Consider the following 25,448-nt stretch of genomic DNA (forward strand, 5'->3'; position numbering starts at 1 on the left):
ACCACAGCAATTCCCAACTGTTCTAGAACCGCCAATTCTCGAGGTCTGACGGTAGGATTCGAACACGTCCAAAATGGCGGGCTCAACCAACACTTCCAGATTGAGGTAAGCGTTTTGGTAATTATTTTAGCTTCGTTGTCTTATGAGAGATCCAATTCAATGTAATCTATAGAAAAAAGCGTTGTTTGAAATACCGGCAAACGCCCAGAGTGTTTGTGGGATGAGAAAATATCGTGATTTCACCGAAAAATTCCGACTTGGAAAAACTGAAATGCCGGAGGGCGGCGGCGGCGGCCATACTGAACGAAGGCTGGCCAGCAGCGCCCACACGCTCCTCGCTCAATATTTACCCATCATCGACCATATCTGGGTTACGCTGAGGCATGCTGGGGTCGTGGTGGGGTATACCCTCTAGTTACGTAAGGGTGACTGGCTCAACCAGTTTACTACAGTAATTTCCTACGAGTACATATGATCACTCCTGTAAGAAAACTGCCGTGCAAAAATATCTTGGCGAAAACAACTATTCGCTTTTTCCCGTAACGAGTTCGTTTGACCATGTTTCTAACAAGCGTTCTGTCTTTCCTTACATGGGGTAATACGAAAATAACAACGCTAACAAGGTGGCGCAACTACAGGACAGAAATCATTCATGAAACAACGAGTCGCATCATCTGATCCTTTAAACGCCCGTGTGTCGATGTCTCTGTCGTTTCAAAACAATGCTTCAGTGAAGTTCCCCGGGATACTGAACATCAATATGGACACAACAGCACAATACTACCATCCGATAATAAACTCTACAACCACCAGACTGCTGCTTATCTTCCTCCCTTCTCATCTCCTCCTCCTCCCCTCCTCTTCCAACATTACCACAAAGCTATTCAATCAGTCATAGGCTTAATCCGATCTAACAAAGCTGAAGCACTAAAACCTTTCACTACGGATTCAATCATGTTGCCCAAGTGCCAACAAAATAGAGACACACGATTGTAATCTCACTTCGACCATCTAGTGATACCTGATACGTAAGCAATAATCTAATACCTCGAATATTCCATGATCCAAGGAAAGAAGGTCCCTCTCCGTTGCACCGCCGGTGTCTGAAGTGTGAATGTGAACAACACAGCTCAGCCGCTGGCTGGTCCAGATTCGCAAGAATTCACAGAGGAGTAAGTGGAAGGCAAGAACACCAGGCCAACGGTAACACACTAGTGGCAGTAGATGGCGCTGACTTCCACTGCACCATGGCGTCTGTAATTTTGAAATGACGTCAATATTCAACATTTCGAGTGACTGAAGGACGGTCTATCATTAACGGAATTAAGGCAGGTACAAATTATAAGATAACGTTATCAAAACAAATATATAAGGTTCTCTGATCCTAAATGGAGAAGCAAGAGTTACAACCTTTACCTAAACCAGGCCCTCAGATCAAACTGGCAAACGACCACGTAGTCATTCCCGCCTCCAAATTGATCGAGTTTACAAATCATAAGAAATAATGAAAATCTAACTGCATGTAAGAGTTACATATGTACTCAGTATGTACTTCGTGCATACTTTTTAAACATAATCAAGAAAGTAATAGGGCAATATGCCAAGTACAGAGGTCGAGTTTCACACACCAAACCACCATCACTAGTTTCCAGCCGGCCAGCAGGAGGGAACACTACCCGGGTGCTCGTCCTCCATACCCTCCTGTGTTTCATACCCCACGATGAACACCTCGAGATGGAAACACTAGATGTTTTGTGATAACCAAACATTGTGCCTTATGTGTTCCACCCGACCCACCCTTACAGATCACCTTCACCACCACAAACCACCCAACCGCCACCATTGACCACCCGTACCTGCCCCAGGCCATTCCACCTCCACTACTGACCACCCTAACCTGCCACAGACCACCCCACCACTGACAACCTTCACCTACCCTAGAACATCCCACTACCATTACTGATCATCCTCACCTACCACAGACCATCCCACTACCACTACAGCCCACCCCTACCTACCCCAGACCATCCCACCACCACTACAGCCCACCCCTACCTACCACAGACCATCAAACTACCACTAATGGCCACCCTCACCTACCACAGACCATCCCACCACCATTACTGACCACCCTAACTTATTCTAGAACTTCTAAGCCTCTCATCTGACGCCCACTGCACGGCCTGACACATCATCCACAGCCAGTCTTTACTGATGCTGTTGTAGGGCAGTAATTGTGTGCTTCACAGACGTAGGGGGAAGATAATACACGTATCGCAATTTGATGGTACCGTTAGACTTCACCTTACTAGATGTTACGAACCACGCAGGAAATCCTAGTTACGTAAAAGCTTTATTTTTCACTGAATTGAATCACTTCGCCAATGTACCTCATGTCTTCAAAGGGAACAGAATCCCTTTATTTATCCTTGTAGTACATATAAAGTGAACCGCTCAACAGAAGCCTTATTAAAGTCTCATCATCATATTCCTCTCATGTGTTAATTATAAAGAACTTGATGGATTTTCTTGCTTCACTTCTCATACTCAACTTGACTGGGTTATCCACAGTACTGGGAGCTGCATCGGTGAGTGAAGATATGGACATCTCTGCCTTGGTGTCTGATCACCCCAGGCACGTGTGCACCACTTCTCCCAAGACACTTTTACTGCTTTCGGTGAAGCAAGGATGAGGAACATCTAGCTGGCAATAATCCCAACACACAAAGGCCAGGTGTAACTTTTGCTTTGTCTCATTCAGTTATTAGACCGAGGACAGCAATACGAAATTGACAGACGTTTACAATAGTATAATATACTTCCAGTGAATATTCCAGATGTGAAGACCTACATGGTGGTCACCAAGGACAATAGTGAGGACCTACATACTGGTCACCAGGAGCGACACACCAGGAACACCCCAGGGTCGTCAAGGCGTGTTGTTCCTCGTGCAAATGACCCGACAGCTGCGGCCGTGGACGCCTTCACACGATGGGAATTACAGCATCATCAGCACTAACAATGTTCTCAAGATCCAGGAGCGGCGGCGATGGGGTGAAGTCTCCCACCTCTACCAATGGGTTTTTAATTAACTTGTCGGCAGGTTCCCCTTACGGTGGTCACGCGGTAGAAACAGTAACATGCATGTCAAATTGTGTCAAAGGCGCGAGGGGCCATTAGGCGATTCAAGCCGCCTTTTCTGGGAAGCCACAGAGCAGGGTTGTTGACGCACTGGACTGATTTTCTCTCCATTTCTCTCATAATCCCGTTTTCTTGTACTTTTTGAGGAAGAAATTGAAATTCTGAGGGCACTATATCATTACACTTACAATATCTTCGGAATATGTAAATCATATGGAAAACTATTCCTAGAGGCGCAAATTGATGTTGGAACTCTCTTGTCTGCCAACACTGCTCGGATGCCGGTAAAGGGGCTCGAATGTCTTTTGACCTCAGATGATACGGGTGTGCGGATGTCTCTCTGGTGAATTCAAGCCATAATGAGTTAGGGGAATCGCCATTCTTGGGGGTAGAGCCCTGAAGACGGTAACTTCAAATGGTCTAAATGATCTGTTGGCTCTCTCATTGTCTTGGAGCACGGCGTCGGGGAGGTAGGCCTACGTGAGGCCCTACCGGGAGAAAAGAAACCTGATTTAGAGCTTGACAAAGAAGACAATTATCAAGGCCAGCGACCACATAACGAACAGATGACGCCAGAGACAGGGAAAGGCTAAGAGGCAGACTTCCGATGGTATAGGTAATAGATATGTCGAGATGGCTAGCGTCCCTTGTCTACAACAAAATGAACTATGATATATATATATATATATATATATATATATATATATATATATATATATATATATATATATATATATATATAAGATTGATGAATCTTAGCCTCAAAAAACAGATATATTTGCAGAGCGGAGACTATAAGGAAAACCTTTTACATCCTTGATCGTCGGGATGATACAGTTCTTCAGATAACACTAGGGAGCCACAGCGTGTGAGAGGGACGGGAGCGTTTGGCCGGGGCTGTGGCCAGCGCATCATCTTACCGCAGCACGTCCTCAAATATACTGATATTTCTGGTGGCCACACAAAAACCACAGAGAACGACCTCGAGACTCACACCGTCACCAGTGTGGCTGCCACAGTCCTCACCACCACACGACACACTCCCCCAGCTCGGCTTTTGAGGGGCTCACCAAGTGGACCACATCAATTCATCTGCCACGAGGTATTCACATTTCAATATGTTGGCCATCATGCGCCTTCAGTGGGGGCGAGATGAATGGATACCCGTGAATAGCACTGTACACACGCTGACACTAATGGACCCTTGATGATGTTGACCTCCCCGGCTACACACCCAGCTTGAACTAACAAATTAGCCACGGCGTCAACTGCCCCCCCAGCGAGAAAGGGAAGAAGTAAAGAAAAGGCGGGAGATGGAAAAAGGTCAGGAGAATGAGTCTATGGTGTGGGCTGGGCCCGCGGTCTAACACCCGCCGCTATGGAGGGAAATCACTTATAAGACGGTAACATTACGACGTTGTCGGAGTTCAAAAGAAGGGCTGGGCGTTTCATCAATACGGTGCATTTCGAACGCTCTTTCAGGATCGAGTCTCGTAAAGCGCGAGTTTAACCTTGTCAAGATGACGAAGAAACAGATGGGCTTTCGAGGTGTGACCTTCCACGGTGACGATTAGCCCTGACCTGCCTCCCACAAAACAAGGCGTTGTGTGTACAATGACCTCCCTGACACGAGCCCTCGATTCTGACCTGAAAGCCATTGTTCGCGCGTCAACCCCCAGACCGTTGTCTTTGAGAATAATGACGAGTTAGTGGAGGCAGATGTGTGTGTGTGTGCGTGTGTGTGTGTATGTTGGAGGGCGGGGAGGTTGGAGGTAGAAGCGGGTATGATGACCTGGGTAACTCCCAGGACACAGCCTATAAAGGCGTAATGGGAGGGATAGCGGCTGTGGGCGGGGTGAGGCAACAATGGACTACACGGTTGAAGGGAGGGTCTTGATCATCTCCATGTGAAGCGGTGTTTGTTCTTCTGTGGCGAGGGACGACTGTGGGAGGAGAGGAGAGGCCACTCCTTTCCCTGATAAACGAGGGAGGAGGAGGAGGGACGTCACTCTCAGACTAGTATAAACGAATGAATGAAAAAGAAATCTCACAGGACGAGGAATGCTTCCTTCACTCTTAAGAGGAAAGTTTCCTTCTGATGTAAGACTCCTGCGAAGATGGCGAGTTAGTCTCCTCGTAGACCACAGACACAAGTCAGCTTTCTTACATGGGCGGGAGGACGGTCACTCTCCGTGATGACGGATATGGAGGACCTGGTCACTGGATTAGAGTACCCTTCCACTCTAACACAAATGTTCACCTATATATATATATATATATATATATATATATATATATATATATATATATATATATATATATATATTATTCATTTAGTATACTTGATCGCCGTTTCCCGCGTCAGCGAGGTAGCGCCAGAAAACAGATGAAGAACGGCCCATCCACTCATATACACATAAACGCCTATATACGCACATATACATATCAACATATACAGACGTATACGTATATACACATGTACACATTCATACTTGCTTGCCTTAATCCATTTCCGGCGACACCCCGCCCCACAGGAAACATCGTCGCTGCCCCCTGCTTTAGCTAGGTAGCGCCAGGAGAACAGAAAAAAAAAGGCTACATTCGCATACACTCATTTTCTAGCTGTCATGTGTAATGCACCGAAACCACAGCTCCCTATCTACATCCAGGCGCCACAGACCTTTTCATGGTTTACCGCAGAGGTTTTGCATGCCCTTGTTCAGTCCACTGACAGCACATCGACCCCGGTATACCACATCGTACCAATTCACTCTATTCCTTGCACGCCTCTCACCCTCCTGTATGTTCAGGCCCCAATCACTCAAAATCTTTTTCACTCCATCCTTCTACTTCTAATTTGGTCTCCCGCTTCTCCTTGTTCCCTCCACCTCTGACACATATATCTTCTTTATGAACCTTTCCTCACTCATTCTTTTTCCGTATGTCCAAACCATTTCAGCACATCCTCTTCTGCTCTCTCAACCACACTCTTTTATTACCACACATCTCTCTTACCCTTTCATTACTTACTCGATCAAACCACCTCACACCACAAATTGTCCTCAAACATTTAATTTCCAACACATCCACTATTCTCTGCACAGCCTTATCTATTGCCCATGCCTTGTATCAGTATCCATATGATATTGTTGGGACTATCATACTTTCAAACATACTCATATTTGCCCTCCCAAATCACGGTCTCTCTATCCACACATTCTTTTGCGCTTCCAGAACCTTCGCCCCCTCACCTACCCTATGATTCACTTCCGCGTCTGTGGTTCCATTCGTTGCCATGTCCACTCCCAGGTGTATGAAATACTTCGCTTCCCCCAATTTTTCTCCATTCAAACTCATACCCCAACTAACTTGTCCCTCAACCCTGCTAAATCTAATGATCTTGCTCTTATTCACATCTACTCTCAACTTCTTCCTTTCACACACTCTTCCAAGCTCATTCACAATGGGGTGATGTCACCACGGTTGTTTAACCTGTTTATGGATGGGGTGGTGAAGGAGGTGAATGCGAGACTCTTGGAGAGAGGGGCGAGTATGCAAGTCTGTTGGGGATGAGAGGGAAGTGAGTGAGTCAGTTGTAGTTTGTAGATGGCACATTCGAGTAATACACACACACACACACACACACACACACACACACCTCATTACCGCTAATTACACTTTATACATACCTTAGCCAAAGGCAGGTACTCATTTTATCGACCAGCCCATAGGGAAGGATGAACAGCCGGTAGACTGCAGACCAGCTACCGAGACCAGCTTTCGAAAAATATGAGGGCTCGACCCTAGGGCAGCCCGTGAACGCGTCACAGTCAAACATTGCTAACCACTACACCACGGTGGTTCATCTGCACCTTATATCAACAACCCTGTTACCTAAGACATGTTCACCCAATCCCTGTCAATCCTAAATTTTCTCAGTTGAAGCTTAAAGTCTCTATATCGAGCTCTGTTTAGATTACTTGATTTTGACTACGTCATCATCCTCCACAACGCTATTCTCTTCAACCATTCAAATACAGGCAAACCACCTCCTACTCTGTGACTTTCAATAATGTAAAATCAGGTTTACATTTCAGTCATCGTAACATATATTTCCGATACCCATTACAAGTTCCGTGACCGCTCTTTCAATGAACTCAAGGGAGTTTGTATCTATCAAAGTAAATAAAAACAACGCCATAGGTACGTATGAGTTTTTCTTATGTTAGCTGAGACTGCACGGGCAGTGGAGGCCTTAATCAAGGCCATCCCATTAAGGCTATATTTATATATAGTAGCTAGAGCCAGATACCTATTTTATCGGCAAGCCTCTAGGGGTGGATGAAAAGCTAGGGTTGGCTGTGGACCGGGTGCCACAACCAGGATCCGAACCTATGGGCTCGACCCTCAGAGGCCCGTGAATGCGTCCAGGTCAGGAACGCTAACTGTTAGAACTTCGTTTCAGGTCCATCAATGACGTCATCTGCAGCTACATTTATGAAAAGTTGGCACTTACTTTCTCAGAAAGTTATCTGTTCTAATTTCATTCTCTTGCCACACTGTCCCTGTCATCTTTATCAGACCGATATCTTTATACTCCAATCACTTTCCTGCAATGTTAATCTGAGTTGCCATATCCTCGACCATTCTGATAGTTTGTTTAGGTTCTCCTGCAGCATCATTACACTTCCCCTGCATTTATCATCCGTCGTACTTCAGCATCGTCTGCAGATTCACTAACGCAGCTACTTACTTGATTATCAATGCCCTTAATATAAATGATGAAGAAATGGGGTCCGGGAACTAAAAATCTGTAGAACACCACCTAAAAGAGAGCCACATTCGGGATTAACCCCATTAATGCTTCATTCCAATCTAAGATTTCTACCACATGCCGCGACTTTCGTCAATCATCATTCGTGTGAAACCGTATGAATAGCCTCACTGAGATCGAAGGGGAGTCGTTCTCCACCGCTTCGAAGCCACTCAATGAATCTTTCATGAATTTGTGGGTTTCAGCGTGACTTCGAACTGAATTAGCTATTATTGCTACTACTAGTTTTCCCACTGTTAATGTCAAACTAATTGATCGATAATTTGAGGTTAGTAACTTATTATCATTTTCGTAAATTGCTACAACATTAGGGAGTTCCCTGGCTCAAATGCGACATATGCCCTTACAAAGTTATCAAACATCTGAATCAATGAAACAGCAAGGTCTCCCTTAAATTCGTACGAAATCTCGAGATGTATTTTTCCTCTTCAGCACCTGGGAACGCATTCAGTTTTGTCAGTTCAGTTCTAAATTTGAATGAAAACTTTCAAAGATATATTAGGACATTTCGTAGCCTAAAAACGTTAATATAATTCACATGCAACGAATCCTCAAAATATGATACCACTGAATTTTTTTCTCGTCTGGACAGAATTCTGCTAGAGTTCAAGAACTGCCTTTTGGCTGCGAGACACGAAAACAATTAACTAATCACTGCCATTAACCTTGGTTTAAATGGTCCACTTAAAGGCTCGCAATTAGATTAATTAACCAAGTCCTTGTGATGCTTCACGATTTAGTGAATGAGAGGGAGACGGATCTCGGGACGAGGACTCCTGGAAAACTGGAAAAGATCACATTTTCTCCAGCTGGAAGGCAAACAGTCACCTCGCTTTTTCTCCTTCTTGGTAAAGGACGTCGAGGTATGCCCTCCGAAAAACAAGATTTTTCTTTTGTTCTTCCAAATTGAAATATGCGAGAAAAAGTCCCAAGCTGTAATGAGAACATACATTTCGAGTGACGTCCGCCGTTGTCCAGAACCGACAAGGGAAGCGACAGATTCCAACGAACGGAGGAGGAAGACGAGGAAGCACCGGGAGGACCCTTGTGGCAGGGGTCCGACAGGTTCACAGGCTTGACAAAAGTAATATTGTACTTACATCCTCATCACCCCCCCCCCCCCCCTCTTGGCCGTCTGACCCGGGCTGACCTTGTCCTCGGGGTCATGAACGAAGGGGGTAGAAAGGAATGTCAAAGCAGAATGTCACATGTCTGTCAAGAATGGGTGCTACTTCCTGTAATGTTTTGACGAACGTGGTTACGGTCTCCTAAGACGTATTTACGATGATAGAGTGAATTTGAGAGCTGTGGTATACAGGGGGCGATGTACTGTCAATGAACTGAGCCAGGGTATATGAAGCGGCCGGGAGAAACCACGGAAAAGTCTGTGGGGCCTGGATGTAAATAATGGACTGTGGTTTCAGTTTTCTATTTCGTAAAGATTATGCTTAATAATCATAATTGATTTTATCCACCACCAAATTCTTCATATTTTCCGCTTTTCACAAAAGTAAATTCACAATCTTTTACTCAGTTGATATTTCAAGAGTGAGGGCTGCCAACCACCACTATTTTATCGCTGTGTGGATAACTTATATGTACTTTTTTTTTGAAGTTCAGTTCGGCTGGGTACCTCCTGTAGCGGTAGATGAGTAAGATGAGTAACTGGATTCGTCTCTCGTCTTTCTCTACGTAAGGTCAGTAACATTAACTGATGGAATGTCTCGTGTGATTGCATATTTCGTTTTTTCCCCCGAACAAAGTAATGAAAATGAAATTGGAAATTTTCTTCACGTCTATTTTGATGTTCAGGACGGCGCACCAGAGATATATAGCGGCCGGTAACTGTGGTTGAGTGGGGATGGGGAGGTGGGTGAAGCCTCCCACCCTCCAGCGTGTATCTGTCCCTCATCATCTGAAATTCTAAGTGGATTTACCGCCATACTGAAGCACCACCATGAATACAGCGCCAAACGATGTCACAAGATCTGACACTAAACGCCGGAAACCATTTAGCGAAGAGGATCTCAACAATTCAAAAAAATAAACAAAAACAGGAAAACCGCCGACCAAATGCTATTAGGAACAGAGGCCGCCGTGTGTGATGTTCACTTCACAGTGATGTATTTCCCACAGAGCTGGAAGCATCGCGTCAAATGATTCAGCAGCTTTTACCGGGGGCGCCGGAGGAGTCTTGTCTCCGTAACATGATCGACTTTCTCACGGAAGATTAAAAGGAATGGCATTATCCAGCACAATGCAGGAACAGGATCTCAAGAACATGTCTAGCAGACGCCATCTTATCTCTACTGATGTCTGATAATGTGACCCCGACACCACACATGAAGGATTTTGCTTTTGCATTAGTACCGAACGTTTGAGTGACGGAGTCTGCTTGTGTGTCATGTATGTAGTACGTAACACGTGTTTTTGAAGCCCTCTTGAGCCCAGGCCTCTATTCTTAACGTTACCTCGCTAACATGGGAAATGGCGAATATATATCAAAGGTTGCAAGATGCATGAGCCAAAGCTATTACAAAAGTACCGGTTCATCCCCACTGCTTCTTCACGCTGTGTTCGGAACATCTTCAAAATGCACATGCGAGTCATGGTTGCCAGGTGGCCAAGTGGGAGGGGACAAGTGGCCTGGGACTCAACAGTTAACAACAGTAGTCCACGTTCTGTTCCGTATAGTTTAGCCTCTCGCACTCCCGTACAATTCTACGTCGCCTTCGTCCCTCTGAACTTGATCTCTTGCTTCGAGCGTGACACAGCCAGTCAATAGTGCGACTTTAATGACCATAACAAACCCATTACTGGGGCGTACCACACACACACACACACACACACACACACACACACACACACACACACACACACACACCAGTACAAACCCACAAGGCCGTTTGTTATTACCAGAAGGACAATCCATCGCGAGGGGAGGCCGGGGGGAGAAGGGGGAACTCATGAGGGGCTTTGAATGAGGGTTGGCGACCACTAAAGGGGGGAGGGGGAGTGTGTCAATGGCTCCTTGTTGAGCCACCCGTGAGAACGGAGGGGGCGGGGTGTTTGAGGGTCAGCGGGGCGTGTCCGTCCTCTTGCTCTGGTGTGGGGCAGGTGATGGGGGACGGGACGCACAGGAGGGGGTGGGGGGGTAGTGTTGTGGGGACACTGATGCATGGGTCACAGGTTCATGTGGGAGAAGGGTGGGGGGAGGGAAAGGGTACAGGAGGGGTGTTTCACCAGTTGCTGGAGGGGGAGGATGGAAGGGTAGACAGACTGTGGTCACGTACCACTACGTACCGCGGGATTCTGGCCACGAGGTAGGGTGAACGCGCACCACTCACCGTGTCGTCAAGTGGTATGTGGGAGATGAGAGAGATTGTCTGTATGTGCACTGAAAACCAACAGTCCATGTGTGAGCGAGGCAGAAAGAAAAGACAGCAACCTGGGTCAAAAATGTGACACTTTACAGCCACCGAAAACGCCCGCTCAGTGCAAGAGAGAGAGAGAGAGAGAGAGAGAGAGAGAGAGAGAGAGAGAGAGAGAGAGAGAGAGAGGTACGATACTGATAATGTGTAGGGGAAGATACAATAACATTAATAAGAGAATCAAAGTAATTCGAATCCAGATTTAGGATTTACAGTATACAGTATGGTGTGGATTATTTCAAGAGACCCCATTTGATACAAAGCCTTGCAACATGACACAGGTGTAGCTCAAGGCATGGCAAATTTCGTGATTTAATACAAGGAGGTCACCAAGTACATCAGTGCATGGAAAACAGTCATGAAGTTCTCCAAGCAATACGACTTGATGCCCAGAAATACTGTCCGTCACGCGCCTTTCAGGTACAGAGCGCAGGATTGTAGTTTCTCGCTATTCCTGTACCCTAGGCGTACCCTGGCAGCCATAGTACCAAAGTACATGATGACAGGAAGACTAGAAGAGGAGCTTGAGGGTAAGGGCATAAGGGAAGGGGCTGGTTAGAGGCTTCAGCGAGGGGTTGGGGTGACTAGAGGCTAGAGTGAGGGGTTGAGGCGACTGGCTAGGGTGAGGGGTTGGAGTGACTAGGGTTCAGGAGGAGCTGGGGTGGCTATGGGCTACGATGAGGGTTGGGGGTGACCAGGGGTTAAGGTGAGGGCAGGATGTGAGGGCAGAGGACAGCGAGTGTTGACTGGTCAGGAAGCCAGTGAGAATCGCACCGAGCAGACATGTCACCCTCCCTACAGACGAACCAGTGTAAAACATCATCACGGATATTGTAGTCACGTAGTAATGAAATAAATGTATTCCTTTAGCACCTTAATACGGTAGGGTTCCAGTCATGAGGTTCTGTAGCAATAAAACGTCAGGATTATAGTTCTACAGTACTGAAGGATTGTATTTTTGTTGTAGGATTGTGTTTATGTTAATCTTTGTCGTGTAGTTATGGATATCAACTTTCTGGGGGTAACTGCAGTAATTCTGTACTGTATCAATGGGGTAATAATTTATCATGTCACTGAATTATATTTACAGTGAAATAAAGGGATAGCAATGATGATTATCCCAAGAGTGACGGTGTTTCTTACGAGGAAACATTCTGATGCCTCTAAATCATATGAGGTAAATACAAACGCACAGACAGACAGGATCCTCATTACTGTATATACCATACACTTGTAAAGTTGCTCTGGGTTGCTTAGTCACTCGCTACAACGAAGATATTAGATTTATTGAGGGCAAACTGCTTATACATCACTTTGAACGTGAATGATACATAGAACCTATATCAGTCCTCATTTCTTAGTATTCAGTACACACAGACGTATTACTGAATTGCACAACAACGGTGAGAACCTAATATCAGTGACCAGCAGCAGACATTATTAATGATGTTCTGCTACAGCAACAAAATCTATGACAACCTGTCACACAGTTATTGCATTAATGAGACATGATTGTGTCAGTCAGTTAATCAGGGATTGCATCTTAGCACAAATGAATATGAATTTTCTCTAATAACCACAAATGATCATTCTACCTATAATTTACGGTATGAATTTGGAAAAAATAATGATGGCAGACGATGACTGGGGCAAAGACCTGTCTACCTCATTTCATGTCAATCACAATTATACAAAGACTATACTGATTATAATTTTCTATCACTTTTCATGTAACTACAGAGTGTTTGTTTTCTTTGCAAATCGATCGTGCGAATCTAAAACCAGGAAAGTTTGACGCAAAGTTTGATCTGTGATTCGGACAGGCGCCATCATTGTGCAGCGACTGCAAAGGAAAGCACGATTACATCACATCCATAAAGACGAAAACTAAAATCTCAAGTGCCAAATGGTGCCCAAGTCGGGTATTCTCCCCCATATAAGCGTTCAAGCATAGCCTTACATACCTAATGGCAACTACACCACGTGTCTACACCCTTGAATATACATTAGCTACGGCTCTACACCTGATGGTATGTAGATTAAATGTTTAAAACCTTGTTATAACTTAGTCATGCGTTTAAGCCTAATTTGAATGAAAGCAAGTGTTCAATTCCGTATAACTGGCGTCCTCCAGGGTTCAGTCTTGGGGCTGATGTTTTTGATCTATGCAAACGACTCTCCCGAAAGGACTGGCCACGTCTTTGCACACAGTGGCATCTAAATTGAGCGTTTTATCCATGAAAGAAATTCGTCATGGGTTCTGATCTGAAGCGCTCCTTCATAAAGATAACATGTGCGTAGCATGCGATGCGGCAGACCACATAAAAACACTTGGATTCAATTTAACGCCACCTTCCCCAGCAGCAAGCAAGATGGTCGGGGCAACACCTGCCTCAGACGGCTCAATCAGAGCGTTCACCTTAATAACATCGACACGACGACGGTTCAAGACCCCCTGTTATTTGACCTCGACCCGTGAAGGTCAAGGCATCAGACCCAAGGGTCGTACCGTCGTGCTCATGGGTCGTACCTTCGTAATCAAGGGTTGAAACCAGAAACAGGTCCAACGTTTTTTGTGTCAACTATGACCATTACTCTTTTTTTTTTTTTATACAATTTAGTTCATTACGTTATATCGTAATAATTACACTCAGAGAAGAGAGAAAAGTAATACGACTCTATACTGGGCAACAGGTAATGACGTTCTTGTACCTAATGATTACAGTTTGCCACGGGAGAGTCTGCGAGCACACGTGTACAAGCACTGAGACCAGCTCTTCAGAGCCAGGTGTTGTGGCTTCCTGCACAAGCATGGACGTCGCTGGTCATTCAGCACCCGGAGGAAGATGGCAACAGGATCACATACTTTTTGACTGTGCTTACGAGGCCACGATTCCAATTCCCGTTTTCGAACCGCAAAGAACATGAGCTCTAAACAGCTTTCTCACATCTCCTCCGTCAATAAGCTACGTGGATTTAAGCTATAAAGATGGAGGTGGGAAAAAGCTTCCAAATTATAGATATTCCTTCATCATAGCTGACAAGAACATATTTCGTTATTCACATAAATCATATTAAAGTGTCAAGGACGACGCAGAGGTTAGCTATCAAGAGGCAAAAATTCCAGTTCCCTCTTGATGAAGATCATCACCAAAGGATAGTCCAATGCAATTGAGAGCAGAGGCATTGGATTCCTCTTGTGGAAGATGGTATGGGTTTGAACTCTCAAGCTATGGGACATGGTGCCTTCAGCTGCATCATGCGTGGGTTTGGATACCACAGGTCACGGAGATATCGCAATGGGTCTGGGAAAATCATGGAGACAGATATACAAACAGATTCACTCCACAAACTGGAATTCATATCATTCCATGATGAAATGATCAAAGGAGTGTACAGGGAGGCAGACAAGGTTAAACAAAGGTACGAGAGGAAAGAACTATGATATGAGAATCATTTATATGATATGTCGTGTCTCGTCTTATGAAGCGTCTACTGTAACACCATAACAAATAAATAATTGTTATTTTGTGTGTGTGTGTGTGTGAGTGTGTGCGCGCGGCCTCCCTACGATTTCTCTTGTAAACTGATTTTCTATCGTCAGGAACTTTGGCGCACCATCTGATGTCAGGGAACCTGACTGCAATATTTGCTGTTATTCTGCAGTATCTAAAGACGCATTAAAAGTAATGTGAAACTGGAAAAAGAAAATGTGGCCACTATTGAAGTTTTACTTTTTTATGCATATTAATATTTTGTTATATTTTGTGATGTTATTATGACCTCTGTGTTATAGCCGTTTGCGTTCCTGACCGTGACGCATTCACAGGCCACCCAGGTTCGAATGCATGGTTTCGAATAGTGGTTACGGCAGTAGGTCCACAGTCAGCCCAGCTGTTTATCCACCGTTAGGGGATGGTCGATAAAATGGGTACCTGGCTCAGGCTACTGTATGTGTGTGTGTATATATATATATATATATATATATATATATATATATTTTTTTTTTTTTTTTCATACTATTCGCCATTTCCCGCGATAGCTTTATTGTACTTGATCGCCGTTTCCCACGCCAGCAAGGTAGCGAGAATGAGATGGCCTTGGCTAGGGCCTCCGTTGTACGTGCCGTCTCAGCTTAACCCCCCAAAAAATTGATCTCGGCGAGTTTCCAATTCTAAATATACTTACTTTTGAAAGCTTCCAAAAGATGACGGGGGGTTGCAGGACTTGCTTACGTGTGCTTGATTATCTGTCTGATGACATGAAAAATAATGTTACAATGTGATAACGGATTTACAAGATGGCATCATAAATGATTCTCACGACGCCATCGTAAATGACTTACACGATGGCATCATAAATGATTTATATGGTGACATCAGAAAACGACTTATGCGATGACCCCATAAATGACTCACACGACGGCATCATAAATCATTTACACGACGGCGTCGCAAATGACTCACGCGATGGCACCATAAATGATTTATACGACGGCATCGTAACTGACTTGCACGATGGCATGCTAAAGCGATTTACGCAGTGACTTCAAAAATGATTCACTGGACGGACAAACTTAACCATGGCAACGATGCGTTTCCAGAACTCGTTCCACCGTCAACAGTTCTGCCAAACATCGCTTGAGACAGAGGATAAGGACCGATCACCAAGCAGCCGTCAGAGCTGGACAGATATATCGTGACAGTACGACAGAGTCCGGAAATGCCTGACGCGCCCACAAACCACAATTCAAACATTAGGGAACCAATCATCTTCCTTAGGTGATTGAATTGGTCCCTTTACTATCACCGTTCACCTCAAGGTTAACCTTGAACTCGAGTGAGACCTCATGAATCGCCGGGTCATTACGGAGGGGACGCAGGGAGTGAAAAGGCTGTCGAGTGGCAAGTGAGAGGCGGCTCGACAACTGCTGGTGTATTTCTGTACTGTTTATCGTCTTCAACGAACCCCATCTCCGCGTGGCACAGAGTAAAGAAGGTCCTGGATACAGCTTTTCTGAAATACTCATTAGGTGCGCTGTTCCGTAGGTCAGGAGAGAGAGAGAGAGAGAGAGAGAGAGAGAGAGAGAGAGAGAGAGAGAGACCTAACGTTTCCCCCGCGTCTCTACCATGGCCCTCGACAGATAACTGCGGTGCATCTGAAAGATTTCTGGCCCAGTTCAGTCATCTGCTCACTGGAGGCCTACCATCCTCACCGTGGCTCTCCTCTTCTCCAAGAACCCTTGACCATTCTATTGTCCATATCTCCCAACATCCCCAGTGTCACCATACTGTCTTTACAGGATTACATCCATACACATTACTGTAAACATCCTCACACTACTTTATACGCTAAGTTTGTCTTTTCTCCAATTCTTACTGATGAGATGCAGGTCATCCGTCTTGATTAATTTGCTTTTCTCCAGTATGGATCGAGGAATATCAAGTTTGATTTCATAAAGATGTGTTATGATATGCGATCCACTGTAGTGGATTCTTGGACACTTTAAATATCTTTCTCCCAGTCACGAAGGCTCACGATGCACACTTCCCAGCTCCCCTCCTTAGAGCTTACTCCGCTACCAACTTAGCCGATCATACACCACAAATCACCCTGAGCTCCTGAACAACTTGTAAATATAATAAACAACGAATGTCCATCTTAAGAAATGACAGCCTTACTGTCTCCTGTATCATCCATTCCCCCTTTTTCCTCCTCCTATCATCAAAGCAATTTACCTCTCTGCCTACGTTCTCTTTTGTAGCTAACGGCACATCAACGCATACAGTAACTGTGAGAGCTCCCCTTCCGCTCCACCTTGGTAAAATCGTATACCGCAGTCACTCGACCTTACTCCCATTCTACATTTTGTCTTATCCACAAAAGAACCATCGGCAATACACAGCCCTGGTACACTCGAACACTCAATTCACACTCCTAACTCTTCTACCATCTAGTCCTAGACAAGAATAACTACCTTTATACAACAATATATAATCTATCATAGACACCACAGAGTAAAAATTGATGTAAATTCTTGTGTCCTCTTAATCAAAAGGCTTTTCTAAACACATAAATTATCCACACTAGCTGGTGTTTGTAAGGAAAAAGATGAATGTAACTTCTTGTTCATTTCTGAAGTTATACGAGATGATATGATTCTTCATAAGTAACAACTCTAAAGAACTTCATGCAACAATTAGAACAAGAATTTCCATTATGATTTCAATAATGAGGATGTGTCACCTGCAGTGAACATCATTAGCTCACACAAATCTTTTTCACGGATGAAAAACGGCAATTCTTGTGGAGACGTGTGTATCTAATACGTCAAAAGAAAGAATTTAAACCCAAACATGAAGCTTAAAAAGTAGATTGTCTGAGAGCGACTGAATTCACTTACTATAATGACAGAAAAGTACACTAAAAACCTTAGAATAAGAACCTTAAATCTAAAGATAAAAACCTTTAAATTAAAAACCTTACATTTTTTTTACTTGCTCAAAGCCAGATTATCGATAGCGATATCAACAGAAAAATACAGGGTACCCTTCACGATTAAGGACCACTGAAACACACGGATCCCTGCGAGGGCTAGGTGAAGGAAGGTCATAACGATGGTGCCGCTGCGAAAAAAGTCTACGTGAGAGTAAGTCCGTCAAACACAGATGATCTCTACTGATGAACTATGGCTGTCGTGAAGCTGACCATACGGAGATAACAATGACCTGTACTGGTGAACAACACTTGGATATGTATGTGGCTTTCATGATAAGGAGATAACAGCTGTGTGACCCCTTCAGATGAGGGGCTGATGGATGTGACCTCTCATAATAAGGGGCTAACGGTTGTGACCCCTCATGATGAGGAGATGACGGTAAAGTGACTCCTCATCATGAGGAGATGACGATAAAGTGACTCCTCATGATGAGGAGATGACGGTAAAGTGACTCCTCATGATGAGGAGATGACGGTAAAGTGACTCCTCATGATGAGGAGATGACGGTAAAGTGACTCCTCATGATGAGGAGCTAACGGTTGTGACCCCTCATGATGAGGAGGTAACAGTTGTGACCCTTCATGAAGAGATGACGACGGTTAGGTGACCCTCATGATAAAGAGCTGACGGTTAGGTGACCCCTTACGATGAGGAGCTGACCACGAAGTGACCTCCTGAGGTGAACATTCAGTCGTGCTCCAGTGCAGCCACTTGCTAAGTGACCGTCAGTGACGAACATCTACTGACAGTGACCATCTCAGACATCCACTGGTACAGTGACCATGAATAACTTCCAGTGATGACCATCCACTGGCACAGTGATCATGAATAACTTCCAGTGATGACCATCCACTGGTACAGTGATCATGAATAACTTCCAATGATGACCATCCACTGGTAGAGTGACCATGAATAACTTCCAATGATGACCATCTACTGGTACAGTGACCATCCGTGGTGAACATTAGTGACACAGTGATCTCCAACTATGAACAACCAGTTGTGGGGTGTTGTGCAGAGACAGAGTGTCGGGAGGAGGGGACAGGTCGTGTGGTCACACATGCGGAACTCTCCAGGAGCTGAGGGTCTTGTTGCTGGCCATCACCACCTCCAGGCGAGGTGGGGTCCTGGGGGAGTCGGTGGAGGGAGGAAGGGAGAGAGGAATAGAGGGGGAACGTGGTGGAGGAAGCAGAGAGAGAGAGAGAGAGAGAGAGAGAGAGAGAGAGAGAGAAACTTAAACGCAAGGGAGGAGATACATGAGAAGTTAGAGAGAGAGGATGACAGAGACAAACAAAGAGTGAGGCAGTGAATAAAGAAGGGGATAGAGAGAACACATGAGTGAGGAATGAGCAGAGGGTAGGGGAGGGAGGATAGGAGGGAGAATAGGGTGGTAAGAGACGTGGATACTGTGAGGTAAGTGCAGGGTAAAGGAAAGATGAAGCCCTTAAGAAGCTGGGAAGTGGGCAGAGTGGTGTAGTGTTGTGAAGGGGGAGGGTGGTGTAGGATATGTAAGGAGGAGGAGTTCAGTAGGAGTTCAGGACGGGTGGTGTAGGGTGAGGAAAGATGGTTCAGGGTGAGGGATGGTGCAATGTGAGGGAGAAGTGAATGGGATGGACAGATAACGCGACACCTGATGGTTCATGACGAACGTGCCACACTATTTTCTACACGAAATTGTGCAAGAATCAGGATAGTAAATCAGAAGGCACCGCCCAATCCACCTCTCCCTCCGGCTCAACTGCCGGCAGGAAAAGTCGAAAAAAAAAAAAGAGAAACTCCAGGTTGTACGAGGGAAACATACTACCATGGAAATTTCATAAGAAGTATGAAAAGAAAATAGCCCGACCAGTTTTATAAACAGCTGGACTGAGGCTGGAATTTGAAGGAGAGACATTTATTAACAAACCTATTTCTCAAGCCTTGATTTCAAGGTATTGATATTGTTTGCCTTTATTAAGTATGCAGTTTATATCAACATTCTACATCACTACAGAAAGGGAGAAAAATAACTTTACCCAGTTGCTGCTGCATCATCTTCCTTTACTCATGCTGGCCGTTGAATCTCTAACTGAAATTTTCATATGTTGTCGACATAATTCAGCATTTGAATATTTGCATTATATCTCATCAAAGACAGTACTGTTTTGGAATGAATAATCTTATGTCTTTAAGGTTTCCCCATAAGAGTTATCTTTGAGCGAAGGAATTAGTTTGATGACTTTTCCTCAAACTGATTCTCGCTTCTCTTCATATTTCATCAGGTTTGGTGACCAGAATGGAACTGTGTATTCCAAGTGAGGTTTGACCAGGGTGGTATAGACGGAGATCACATTTGATATGAATCTCCTGCTGGCTTCAATGTATGCAGCTAGGCATGTTGTCCGTATTTTAGGTCATTGCTGCTAATTCAAAACTGGATACCATCATCTTAGTTGGAACCGAAACAGCAGTTCGCAGTGAACTACAAATATCATGACCTGTTTCCTATCTATTAACGACCTTAATGGTGCTGCTTAGGTCAGTGTTCGTGAACATCACTAAGTCTAAAATACTAAAAGCCTATCGATGGTTCTTGCGTCACTTGATTCAGAAAGAAATCATCCGTTAATTAGTCTGTTCTTCTTGTGGTCACCTATCAGAAGATCCCAGTGTATTACTAGGCTGTTAAGATTTCCCACAATTATTGCTTCTCTGTTATTTACTAAGGATTCAATTTCCTCATACAAAGCCTCACCGTTCTCCTCTCATCGTTTGGGGTAGATAGATAGATAGACAGACAGAGAGAGAAAGAGATTGTACGCCTCCCCCAAAACACAATTTGGACTTCTTATCAGTTCCATACAATGAAAAAAGTATCGACAGCTAATTCTTTAACTGTGTTGAACTATAGTCATCCGGTAAATATAACAACGCTATTCGTGACGTCTGCCTTTAGAGAAAATATTATACTCTTGAACAGTTAACTCTTTTTTCAGAATTGATCTAGTTTTCTGGTAGGGACATGATTATAAGATTTTTCTGATAAAGCGTATCATGTCAATTCATCGTGATTTAGGTTAATAATTGTCTCTGGCTTAAAAATATGGTCAATGTTTCCTAGTAAGAGCCGAGTTAGTCTCAAACCTGCGATGAGGTCAGGTCACCAAACTCGGGTTGCTTGCGACGCTTTCTGATCCTGATGATGCGGTCATTCTTGACCTGAGTTGACAGCTGAGTTCTGAGGTCGGTATGACCTGTTCTTTTGTTACCGTACTCCCAGCAAACATCCGCTTATTCTGTCCATCTAAAATCCTAAGAACCCAACCTTGCATTATCAGCCCTGTTTGAATGCTGGCCATCAATCGTAAACAAGCTCCTGTCTACAACAAAACTATCCCATAAATCAATGTAGTCATCCCCCTCGGTCCTATCGATGTGCTGTGCTGTATCACTAATATTTAGCATTCTACTCCAAGTTCCTACATCATACCTATACACGAGTCCTACGAACACAACCATCCTCCGGCTCTCTTCAAGCGTTCTAGTATCCTATACTCTGTCAAGGGTCTCTTGTGAATCTGCCCTGAGCCACATTGTTGGTCCCAGCCTGAGAGACTACTGCACTGTTTTCCGTAATGGGTCTATGTTCTGCACATCGTGTGTCAAGTCTCCGAGCTTAGCACTGATGTAACACAGCCTCCTTCTCTTTTCGTTCCTGCCACAAAACACCGTATCTAAGGGTCTAACTAAATACACATTTTCTAAATGGTCCTGTAAACGTGGAGTGAACGTAAACTAACAGGTACATTGGCATATACACGATAAAGATGCGTACTTCAAGATGAAGACAATTACCGCTCCTAAAGTTCAATCAAAAGGAACCTCTACCTCATTAATGCTGCCATACATAAACTCTCGGAAAATACGATCAATTGAGGTATACAGCAGTGCCGAACACGGCCATGGGCTTTGGAACAGGACGACGAGAGAGTTACAAGGACAAACAAAATGTCTGAGGGAGAGAGATAAATCCCAGGAATGGATGCGACGATGTGCCACAACTCATCATGCAACAAAAGACTGTTCAGATTCCTGCTGAGTTGAAGTTTCCAAAGATTAATCTTTCACTTCTTAAACACAAAATACAGACATATATTTTCATCAACAAAAATAAACACAGTAACAAGTGAATGAAAGTGAATGAAAATAATAATGAATTTTTTTCTGATTTGTTTGCCGTTTCTCGAAATAGCGAGGTAGCGCAAGAAACAGACGAATGACGGCTTCATCTGTTCATATGCACACTCTAGCTGTCTTGTATAATGTGGCGAAACTAGATCCCCCTATCCAAAGCCAAGCTCCAAAGACCTCCACATGGTTTCCCCTGACCGCTTCAAATTCCTAGGCTCAGCCTATTGACAACAAACCGCCACTATATACCACATCACTTCAATTCGCTCTATCTCAAGCACGCCTCACATCCTCCTGCATGTTCCAAGACCCCGATAGCTCAAAAGTTTCTTTCACTCCATCTCTGAATCTCTTCTGAAGTCTCACTCTCCTCCTCGTTCTCCCCACTACTGACAGTATACTTTCAAGCTCTCCTCACTCATCCTCTCCATACGTCCAAACAGCACACCCATTCTGCTCTTTCTCTCTCTCAACCATGCTCTTCTTACCACCACACCTCTCTCTTACCACCTCATTATTTACTTGATCGACCCCCCCTCCTTCCTCTACATATAGCCCTCAAACAATCTATATTCAAAACATCATCCTCTTACGTCCTTTACATTTAGGGCTCATGCACCTCATCAATGCAGCACCTCCGGAACTCCTGTACCATTAAACACACTAATCTTTCCCCTCACAGAAAGCGACGTCTCTGTCTACACACTCATCAATCAACGCAGCTGTATATGCCAGGAAGGATGAAGAAAAAGGTAGCGATACCGCAGATCAGGAGAGAGAGAGAGACAGAGAGAGAGAGAGAGAGAGAGAGAGAGAGAGAGAGAGAGAGAGAGAGAGAGAGAGAATGATAAAGATAATGAAGGACATAGCCGGAAATTGGAGAGGTTGATGAGATTGACTGGATGTGCTGATGGAGTAATAATAACCCACACGGGTGGTCCCCCCCAAGCCCCAGTGTTCCCCCCTCCCTCCGCCCTGCCTCAGGCACCTGGTCTTGTGATCCTGCCGTCCCCCCCCCCCCCCCACCCTAGCCCACCTGGTCCTGCCCCAAGCCCACCTGATACTGTAATCCTGCCCACTTCCCCAACCCACCTGGTTCTGCCCCTAATCCTCAGGTTCTGATCTCGGCCCACATGGTCCTGCCTCCTCAGCCTACCGGTTCTACTCCCAGCTCAACTGGTTCTGCCCTTAGCTCACCTAAATATGCCCCAAGCCACTTCAGTCCTGATGTCCAGCCCCATATCCCGTCAGGTGCTGTGGGTGGCTGTGGCGCCAGCGCGTGAATGCAAGGGTGTAGTGAAGATGCAGTTTAGTGATGATGATGCCAGTGACAAGAGGCCTAAGCCCTGCCCACATCAGTTAAGTGCAACTTTTGACAAGACATTTTGTCAGGAAACTGCTCGACATTTTCCGTTTAATACCTGAGCGTCGACTCTCAAAATTCCAATGAAAACGGAAAATGAGTAGGAAAACCTAACTGTACCTCTGCGTAGTGGGTCGATCGGCCTAGATATGAAGAGGTGACGCGAAATAGTAATTGCGGTAAAGGAGGAAGCAATATGGAAGAGGAAACTGGGGAAAAATATTTCTCTTTTCCAGAGGAAGACATAAACATCATCATCACACTGTTTACTACCAGCTCGGGTGGTTAATGTCAACCGTAGCGTCACGTGATATGACATCTGACGCCATGCGATCAAGGGCCACAGGCTTCCCATCTTCTCATATAAACACAGCCACTTCCTGATGCACTTCAGATGCCTACGTGTGCTCGTTCCATTTGATTGCCAGTTAGTGGTGAGAATATAAGAAAAAAAAAAAACAGCTCATGTGGTTTGAGTTCACACCTGTGTCGGCAGTGTTGACGGAAATTGCAATAATAATCAACACAAGTTGCGAATTGAGTAGAAGGGGGGATGGGGGTAGGAGCCTCAGGAGGGGAGAGAAATGGGAGGGAGGAGAGAGAGAGGTTGAGGGGTTGAGGGAGGGTTGGTGGTGGTAGAGAGGGAGCAGTGGTTAGACCGGAATTAGGAGGGAAGGAACGTGTGTCCATTATACTGACGCTGTTCAACTGGCGAGAAGTGTTTGGGGTCTGGCTTCGTTGTGGGGGCCTGGTGAATGGTGCGGGAGGGAGGGTCCTGGCTCGTAGGTTGTGAATGGTAGCGAAACCTCGGCATTGAAGGGTCAGAGAGAGAGGCCTGGCGAGTAATATGTGGACTGGGGGACCTGGTACTTGATGTGTAAGCGGACGACCTGGTAACTGATACGTGAATTAGAGACATAATAACAAACTTGCACACGGGGGTGGCTGGTATCATGATACGCGAGCTGGATGTGTGATGCGCGAGTAATGGATACTGCTAGAGAGGGAATTGTGCCTCTTGACACCAGTGCTAGTCACACTTAACCTCCCCACACCGAGACAATAAACAACAATAAACTCCAAGATGAGCTGTGAGTTGGTTTATCTGGTCCTTCCATTAGGTGCAGTTGACGGGGGAAACAGAGGCTGTTACCTGGAACTAATTGTTTATTGAAAGTGTTATTTGTGCGAGGTACGTGACTCAGCCGATGTTGTATGTGGCTCAGGCGCTGGGCACGTCCCGCCACAGCGTCCTACTGTCAAACAATTTGTGGCTTCCTCTGATCAAATAAGAGGAAACCGATTGGCATTTTAATGCGTGGGGTCATCCTCGGGGTCAGCTCTTGGCTGCGGTGACGTGTGTGTGTGTGTGTGTGTGTGTGTGATGATAGGTGGTGGTGGTGATATGAGGCTATAATGAACTTGTGGTAGGATGTGCTGATTGCATACGTTAGTGATGTGGGTTACCGGTGATCTGTTGAGATGTAGCTTATGTGGTAGTGGTGGTAGTGTGGTTGTGGTAGTGATGGTGGTATGGTGGTGGTAGTATGGTGCTTTTAATATGCTAGGATGGTTTACGAAGCGTGTTTGTATGGTGGTCATATTGATCTCATGGCGCGTGCTATGACGTTGCTAATGTATAATAACCATCTAATGTGGTGAAGTGTAGTGCTGATGTGCACTGGTGACTATATATACAATGGTAATGTATGGCAGTGACACAGAACAGTGATTTTCTGTGGGTTGGTAGGTGCAGTGGTGGTCTGTCATGGTACTGTGCGGGGTTGACATGTATGCTTCTAGGTATTTAGATATCATTGTCCAGATGTACATAGACAAAGCATTACAGTGAGAGTATGGGTGAAGGGCACATATCTAGGGGTAGGTGGTGGCCAGTATAGAGCGTACAATGGGTGCAGTACATGGACATGGGAGGGTGACAGGTGGGCCCGAGTGGGGCCCAGGGACCCACAAGGTCCCCTTCTCGTCAGGGGGGAGGGGAGGTGTGGG

The 25,448-nt window shown here is 45.1% G+C and overlaps 1 protein-coding gene across 2 annotated transcripts in view; it reads right to left on the reverse strand.

Moving 5' to 3' along the window:
• Nucleotides 1–25,448, reverse strand: part of LOC139761955 (uncharacterized) — a 622,461-nt gene that overhangs the window by 120,756 nt on the left and 476,257 nt on the right. The gene's annotated exons all lie outside the window — the stretch shown is intronic.

The sequence above is a fragment of the Panulirus ornatus genome, chromosome 3, assembly GCF_036320965.1.
Source record: "Panulirus ornatus isolate Po-2019 chromosome 3, ASM3632096v1, whole genome shotgun sequence".
Classification (NCBI taxonomy): domain Eukaryota; kingdom Metazoa; phylum Arthropoda; class Malacostraca; order Decapoda; family Palinuridae; genus Panulirus; species Panulirus ornatus.